We start from the raw sequence: 9,514 nt of genomic DNA, 5'->3' as shown, positions 1-9,514 counted from the left end.
AATCCTTGTCAGTCCAGTTGTTGTTGTTGTGATATTTGCCTCACAACGTGGTGAGGACACGGGCAAACATAGAGCCCGTCAGGGATGTAGCAAAAAGTTGCTCTCAAAACGAGAGCATAGCGGTGACAAGACTGCAAGACGAGGCAGCAAAGGCAGGACAAGATCAAGCGTGGATCGGCAGTTACGAGAGCAGTCTGGTGGCTATGTAGTTGACCAGGGCACCACGTGGTGGGTCGAACCCGATGCCCTCACGGATGGTGGCTTCCTCAGATGGAGAGTGGGAGTTGGAGATGTATGCCTCACGGATCTTCTGATACAGAGTCTGGTAGACGAGAGGCAGTGTATCGTCGTCGTTGATCGGATCCGTGAGGCAGAAGAGTAGCTCTTCTAGGTCCGCATCCGTGCGGGCATCGAGATCACAAGTGCCTGCATTCCACTCTGCTTGGCCTGGCCAGTCGCCACTATGCCCGAGCCGACCGAGACACCTGCTTCACCTGCTCACGCCTTCGACCCGTTGAGGGGGGCACCCAGTAGCAGATCCGAGCCGTCAGGAGCCTCTACCATCCGGGGAACCGTGAAGTGGTACAACGTGAGAGCGTGTTACGGGTTCGTCAGGCGCCAGGACACTGGCTCTGATGTATTCGTCCACGTCTCTGGGATCGCTGTACCTAATCCACGGTTTTTCCAGCGCTCTCTTGGCGCTGGGGAGACAGTGGAGTTTCGTATCGTTCAGGCTGCCAAGGGTCCCGAGGCTACGGATGTCACTGGACCGGGTGGTGTTGCCGTGCAGGGCTCTGCTCATGCACGGCGCCGCCCCCCGGCCCCGAGACGCCAGCCTAGGGGTCCTGGGAGTTCTGGCGATACTAACACACTCGTTGCGATGTGTATCGCGACGGCTGAAGCCTTTAGTGGGGGTAGTAAGGCGGTTCTGGCTGTTCTCCTTCCTGAAATCTTTAAGGAGAACGGCCTTCCACGCCTTACTATTCCCCGGAGCTTCACCCGCGATCCTCGTCACCCCCCTCGTCAGGAGCGTCAGGCCCGGCGGCCGCAGCCTCCACCTCCCCGCACGACACCGCGGAAACGGCTGAGGCTGGATGCCCCTCTCAACAGGGCGACTGGCACCACCACCACCGAACCACTCCTTACCGACCCGGAACCGATACAGGCCATGGAACTTGAGCATGGAGAGACAGTCGTGGAGGTTCACCTCCCTTCGTCAGGAGCTGAGGGGGAGCGTGTCTCTTCTCCCGTCCCTTCCGTCCATCTGGATGAGGCAGAGCCGCCCTCCTTGCCTTCTCCATCTGCTCCTGACGAAGAGGAGGTGCCTCTTCCTCTTCTTCCTCCACCACTGCCTGCTGCCATTGCTCGCCCCTCTTCTCCCCCTCCACCTAAGGAGAAGAGGAAAAAATCGAAGAAGAAAGGGGGGAAGGACAAGGCTGACCCCTCCACTGTCGCACGCCGCCTCGACGCTCTCCTACCGCCCCTTTCAGACATCGCTACACTCGACGCCCGCACGGATACGGACTTAGAAGAACTTTTATACGACCTCACGGATCCTATTAACGACCAGGACACATTGCCACATGTCTATCGGCAATTGTACGAGGATTTCCGTGAGGCGTATCTTTCCAACTCCCTTTCTCGATCTCAGGAAGCCGTGATCCGTGAGGGCGTCGAGTTTGATCCACCTAGAGCTGCATTGGTACACTACATCGCAGTCAGACTGCTGTCTTAATCCTGCTGCCTTCCATCAGTCACTGCCCACTTCCATCCTCTGCAGTTGCCCCTTGCCTGTTTGCCGCCCTTGCCTCGTCTTTATTCTGGCTGCCGTCTCTGCTCTACTTTACTTTTTTTTTTTTCCGACTGTCTGCTTTTTTTATTTTGCTTTTTCCCGTGACGGGCTCTTTGTTTGCCCGTTCCCCACCATGTGTGGGGAGAATATTACACAAACAAACAACAAACAAGTGCCTGAGAGTGGTGGAAGGAGGGCCTCGATCCGGCGATCAACGGTGGAAGGGTCGCTCTTGGTTTTTCCCCCTTTCTTCTTTGGTTTCTTCTTCTTCTCCTTAGGTGGAGGAGGAGAAGAAGAGCGAGCGATGGCGGCAGGCGGTGGTGAAGGTGGAAGAGGCTCCTCCACTTCGTCAGGAGCAGATGGAGAAGGCAAGGAGGAGGGCTCTACTACGTCCAGATGTACTGAAGGGACGGGAGACGAGACACGCTCCCCCTCAGCTCCTGACGAAGGGAGGTGAACCTCCACAACAGTCTCTCCATGCTCGATGTCCATGGCCTGTGACGGTTCCGGGTCGGTGATCGTAGTTTCGATGGTGGTGGCGCCAGTCGTCCGGTTGAGAGGGGCATCCAAACACAGCCGTTTTCCCGGTGTCGTGCGAGATGGTGGTGGCTGCTGTCGCCGGGCCTGGACGCTCCTGACGAGGGGGGAGACGAGGATCGCGGGTGAAGCTTCGGGGAATGGCAAGGCGTGGAAGGGCCGTTCTCCTCAAAGATTTGAGGAAGGAGAACAGCCAGAACCGTCTTGCTACCCCCACTGAAAGCTTCAGCCGTCGCGATACACATCGCAACGAGTGTGTTTGTGTTGCCAGAACTTCCAAGATCCCTTGGCTGGCGTCTCTGGGCAGGGGGACGCCGCCGTGCACGGGCAGAGCCCTGCACAACAACACCACCCGGCCCAGTGACGTCCTTAGCCTCGGGACCCATGGAAGCCTGTACAACACGAAACTCCACCGTCTCTCCCTCGCCAAGTGAGCGCTGGAAATGCCGTGGATTTGGTGCAACGATCTCAGAAACGTGTACGAAAACATCAGCGCCAGTGTCGCGGCGCTTGATGAAACCGTAACACGATCTCACGTTGAACCAATTCACGGTTCCCTGGATGGTAGTGGCTCCTGGCGGCACGGATCTGCTGTTGGATGCCCCCCCTCAACGGGTCGCAGGCACGAGCAGAGTCGCTGGAAGTCTCACGGAACTCGGGCATAGTGACAACTGGCCAGGCCAAGCTATGCGAGAGGAGTCGTTGTCTGTCCACCCTGTCATATGCTTTCTTCAAATCCACGAAGGCCGTATACAATTTCTTTCCCTTCTCTAGAAATTTTTCCACTAAAGACCTAAGAATATCTGATCTACACAACCTCTTTCCTTCCTAAAACCTCCCTGTTCTTATATCCCTAACTCTGTCAATATCTTACCACATACTTTTCTTGTTACGCTAAGACAAATGCCCTCAGTGATTACCACACACTTCTTTTTCCCCTTTTCCCTGATCACAGAAGAATGTAGTAACGGAGCAGAATCAGAAATAAACCGGTAAGAAAGAGGTGTTGGTAAGCTTCATGACCGTACCAGAATACCGCCCCCAGACTGCCTGCCAGCTTGCTCACGCTAAAGGTTTGGGAGGAAGGATGGGACTGGAGTGTATTGGTGCTGTGATGAAGAGAGGTAGATTGAGATGGTTTGAGAGGAAGGATGGGGCTGGAGTGTATTGGTGTTGTGATGAGGAGTAGACTGGAGATGGTTTGGGAGGAAGGATGGGACTGGAGTGTATTGGTGCTGTGATGAAGAGAGGTAGATTGAGATGGTTTGGGAGGAAGGATGGGGCTGGAGTGTACTGGTGTTGTGATGAGGAGCGGTAGTTTGAGATGGTTTGGGAGGAAGGATGGGGGCTGGAGTGTACTGGTGCTGTGATGAAGAGAGGTAGATTGAGATGGTTTGAGAGGAAGGATGGGGCTGGAGTGTACTGGTGTTGTGATGAGGAGCGGTAGATTGAGATGGTTTGGGCATGTGGAGAGGCTGGAGGATGACAGCTGGGTGCGGAAAGTGAAAAGTGTAAAGGTCGGGGGCAGGCAGACCGAAAAAGACCTGGGACGAGGTCATAGAGGCTGCCAGAGATCGAGCAACGTGAAGAGCGTGGGTGACCAAGGCCGACACATGCAAGCATACTGGAGCCTTTATAAACGATACGGTATGAACGATACAATAAGAAATATCTCATGGAATTGATGGATTTAACCTAATTATACGTATAACTTGTGTGTTTTCATCTGACGGGACTGGGTAAACCGCCACACCTTTAATACTAAGTGGTGGTTGCAGGATATACGATGAGTAATGGTTATGAGGGACGGGTGACTGTCCTTGATTACTATAGTCTATTTGATTGACCTGTTCACTTGAGATGTATGGGGCAAGTTGGGTGTTTTTGTTTCGCGCCTGCAGATTGGCCGCAGATGATGTCACCGAAGTAAATGCATTCATGTATTGTAGTGCAACATGCGGACGTAGGTGTACACCTTGGGTGGATATTATAGTGCAACATGCGGACGTAGGTGTACACCTTGGGTGGATATTATAGTGCAAGATGCGGACGTAGGTGTACCCCTTGGGTGGCTATTATAGTGCAACATGCGGACGTGGATGTACACCTTGGGTGGATAGTATAGTGCAACATGCGGACGTAGATGTACACCGTGGTTGGATGCAGTGCAACTTCGGACGTGGGTGTAGGCCGTGGGTAGATATTTTGATTCAAACATCACTCATCGTTTTATAAAACTTTATAATCAAGTTTAATTTTCTTTGACAACAGCAAATACGAATGTATGTGAGCGAGGTGGACGGGGAGACCAAGAATGAGATGGAGGGATTGAGTGGCGAGAATGGAGAGTGAGAGACTAACTAGGAGTGTATGTGAATGTGGTGGAGGGGGAGACCAGGGATGAGATTGTAAATTTTTTGCCCCACAACAGAGGTGGGGACACGGGCAAACATGAGAGCCCGTCAGAGAAATAGGCAGGAAAACTAAGCTCCCGAATGAGAGCAAAACACGGGCGACAGTGGCGGACGAGGAGGAGCGGTGAGGGCAGGAGAAAGATCGTAAGGCAGCTGCTGAATAAAGGGTGTAAGGGGCAACTAGCGCGAGGACATTGATTCATCATCGCCAGTCTTCTCCCAGCACTTGCAGCAGTAACATCTCTTCCCCAGTCCCCTGGTAGTCAAACTTGGAATCACAACACAACTCCCAAGACTTTCGCGCTGCTATCTAGGCGAACTTGCAGTTAACTTCAGTGACTTTTGTCTCCACGTTCCTTTCCTACTTTGTCAGCTGGCATTCCGGCCTGCCACTTAGAGTCCCTTGCCGTAGTACGAAGCCGAACCCTGAAGGGGTACCGTTAGGGTACTTCCACGAAGGGGGGCCTCAGAGGCCTAGTTATAGGAGGCGGCAAGGGTGGCATTCTGTTAGGGCTAGGTTAGGCAAGATCCTCACGGGGCAGTAACGGGGTCTCCCACGACGCCCTCTAGAGGGCGGGGAGTTAGGCCCCTCGTTACTGTAGGGAACTGCCGGACTGCTTGCTGACATTTGTTTGTCTACTTAGATTGTTTATTTATTCCGTCCCGTACATATATATGGACACATAGGCTTGCGTACATGTGTACATTTACTGATGTACATGTGTATGTTTGTGTGTGTGTATATATAAGTAAGCTAAGGAAGGGGTGAATAAATATATAAATAGACAATATATATACATATATATATATATAAAGATATATATCTATATATATATTTATATATTGGGAGATTTTCTGCTGACATTTGTTTGTCTTCTTAGATTATTTATTCCGTCCCGTACATATACAGTATATGGACACATAGGCTTGCGTACATGTGTACATTTACTGGTGTACATGTGTATGCATTACTTCCATCCTCTACGTTCAACAATTCCTTAAAGTGCTCTCTCCATCTGCTCACTTTTTCTCATTTCTCCACTAGTAATCTACCATTTTTATCTTTCACTCCCCTGCTAACTTCACATCCATCCTGTCTTACTCTTTTAACCTCTCTCCAGAAAATTTTCTTACAGTCCCTCCACTTTACACTCAAATTCCTTCCAAATTCCTCATCCACTCTCTTCTTACTTTCTCTTACTAATCTTTTCACCTCTCTCTTTCTTTCTACATATAACTCTCTCCTCCGCCTCTCAACTTCTTCCACGCCCCTATTTCTCATCCATTCATTGTATGCTTTCTTCTTTTGTGCCACAGCCTGTCTTACCTCTTCAGTCCACCACGCTGTTCCTTGCACCCCCCTCCGTCTTCTCTTCCTTCCACACACCACATCACATGCTGCACATATTTCTTCTGTAAATATGCTACACACACCTTCCACGTCTCCCATCTGCTCCAATTCATATTTGCCCAATCGTTCCTCCACTTCTCTCTTATACTCTGCCTTTTTCTCATCCTCTTGTAACCTTTCCACTCTCCTTGCAACTACTCCGTCCTCTCGTCTTTCCCTTCTTCTATTCCTCCATCTTACTTGAATTCTAATTCTGGCCACCACCAGGTAGTGGTCAGAAAGTTTACTCCCCCAGCCTCTATACACTCTTGCATCCTTTACACATCTTCGCATCCTTTCATCCACACACACATAATCAATCATTGCCTTCCTTTCATTCAGTTCACCACCCACCCTTCTCATCACTCGCCATGTATACCTGTGGATCATTTTATGCCTGAAGAGGGTATTGGCTATCACCAACCCCCTCCCAGCACAAATGTCCACTAACGCACTCCAATTCTCATCTATCTCAGCATGCACACCCCACTCACCAACTATTCCATCCACCTTCACATTCCCAACTTTACCATTCATATCACCAATCAAAAACACTCTCTCATTCCTTCCAAACTTTTCCATGCACATTTCTACATTTGTCCAGAACTCTTCTCTCACTCTTCTAGCACGATCTTGCGTTGGTGCATACACACACACAATCGCCCACATTTGTATTCCAACTTTCAACTTTACCCACACAATCCTTGACCCAACTGATCCATACTGTCTTATGCTCCTCTTCCATCTTTTACTCACAACTATACATACTCCTTCCTTTGCCCTCTCATTCTCACCTACTCCTGCACATATACCATCCATACTCCCATTCTCTCACACTTTCTCCTCTCCATTTTGTTTCAGTTATTTCACATACATCCACTTTCGCACCTTCAAGCACCTGGACAATCTCTCTCTCTTTCACCTCATCATTCGCTCCCCTTACATTCCAAGTTCCAATTACCATGTCCTTTGTCCGGTCCTTGGTCGTCATCGTTTGGTCAGTCCTTGTCCGAGGCTTATTGTTTGTTTTTTTAGTTAGTTGTTTTCCGGGGAGGGGCACTAACCCTCCTCCAACCCTTTTAGTCACCATTTACGACAAGCAGGGATACTGGGGGAGTATTCTTGAAAAAAAACCCTACCCCCAGGGGGTATTTAGGAGAAATACACCTCAGTGTATTTCTCCTAATCTTCTCAACCACATCCACATCCATCCCACAACGTTCCTCCACTTCTTCATTCGTCAACCTGTCCCTCCATGTCACTCCACATGCTCCTGTCAAGTAACTCATTTCCACTGCTCTCACTCTTGACTTGTTCCCCTCTTGCAAGGTCCACGCCTCGCTTCTATACCTCAGGGTAGGGATCACAATACTATCATGCAGTGACTTCCTAACTTCCATACTCACCTCCCTATTTCTCATCACTGCTTTCAGTGAACCAACAACCTTCCTTCCTTGCTGTACCCTTTCACGTACTTCATCCCCCAAAGTTCCATCCTTACTCATCACACTACCCAAGTACTTGAATGCACTCACACTCTCCATATCCTCACCATCCAACCTCACTGTACATTCTGTGACTTCATTCCTCTCAAACACCATAACTTTACTTTTATTTACATTAACTTTCAGCTTCCTCCTCCTACACACTGTCCCAAATTCATTCACCAAACCTTGCAACTCCCATTCATCTTCACTCAACAGTACAGTACTGTATCATCAGCAAACAGCAACACCGGAATCTTCCAAATCTCACCCTCATTCATTAGAGCCACCCCCACATCCACTGCCCTACCTTGCACCTCCTTTACAACCCCATCCATGTATATATTAAACAGCCATGGAGACATCACACAACCCTGTTTCAGTCCCACATTGAGATCAAAGAACTCACTCAGCTCACCATCCACTCGCACCGTAGCCCTGCCTCCTTCGTACATACTCTTCACAGCATTCAACAATTTCCTCTCCACCCCATATATTCTTAATACCTTCCACATACCTTGCCTATCTATTCTGTCATAAGCTATCTCCAAGTCCATGAAGGCAGCATACACTTTCTTTCCCTTCTCTAGATACTTCTCCACTAAACATCTTAGAACAATTATCTGATCTACACACCCTTTTCCCTTCCTAAATCCCCCTTGTTCTTCTCCAACTAGCTCCTCTGTCATATGCCTAACCCTATCAATGAGTATTCTACCATATATTTTACCAGTCACACTAAGAAGGCAAATACCCCTATGGTTACCACATACTTCTCTCTGCCCTTTTCCTTTGTATAAAGGAACAATTATACCTGATTTCCAGTCCTCTGGAACCCTTCCCTCTTCCCAAGCCAATCTACACAACTTCCATATCCATTCCACAACAATCTCACCCCCATACCTCAGCATTTCACCACACACTTCATCAATCCCTGGGGCCTTTCCCATCTTGATCTTCATCATTGCTTCCACTATTTCCGCCCTACTGATCTCTTCCTCCCTCCTCTCATCTCTCCTTCTCCCAGCCATTCCCCAACCACTTATACTCGCACTGTTGTCACCCTCTACATTCAACAAATCCTCAGAGTGCTCCTTCCATCTCCTCACTGTAGTGGAAGGGTTAATGTAATTTGTGTGTGTGTGTGTGTGTGTGTGTGTGTGTGTGAGAGAGAGAGAGAGAAAGAGAGAGGTGGGGGAGTTGATGAAATGATGTGGAAAAATACTACATGTCTTGTAATCACTCACCTGCATTGCCAAAATTCTGGTGTGCATCTCCCCCTGCCTTCGACCTCCATTTTTCTAACGCTGTGTGTCCAGGTACAGCATGGTCTTGACGTTGGCTTGCTTGTTTGACTATCTTGCGTTGGTGTTCAGCCTTTGGTTCCTTCTCTCTGAAAAATTAAATAGTGTTAGTATATTGTATTGCTAGCACTTACTGTTAGGAATTTGGCGGAGAGGAACACGCAGAGAACATCAGGAAAATGGTAATGAAAATAAAAAAGATAAGAAAACTGTATAAATAAATGAGGGAAACCTGTCATAGAGGTATCCAGGAAAAATGGCCTTGGGTTCATTCTTCCTTGCATAAAAAAAAATACACAGAAATAATACAGACTCCTTCAACACTTCGTCTTAATTTAGTCCTTAATCTTAAAACTATGAGACCAAAGGAGAATTAAAGACCTCGGTTTTCGACGGTCACTAATGTAAGACTAGCAGGGATCAGATTTATTAGCCTGCATGCCACATTTTGAGTTCCTAATTAAGATATCATACAGGTAAAATCAACACATCAGTCTGTCTATCTATCTATATACCTAGGCTGCTTCCCCCAAGGAAAGGGAGGTAGCCGAGACAGGACGACACACTCCCCATTTACTCATCCATCAGTACAG

Source organism: Coenobita brevimanus, chromosome 103 (assembly GCF_032717465.1).
Source record: "Coenobita brevimanus isolate Jiangsu-jjx chromosome 103, ASM3271746v2, whole genome shotgun sequence".
NCBI classification, from domain to species: domain Eukaryota; kingdom Metazoa; phylum Arthropoda; class Malacostraca; order Decapoda; family Coenobitidae; genus Coenobita; species Coenobita brevimanus.
This window is presented reverse-complemented; position numbering follows the sequence as displayed.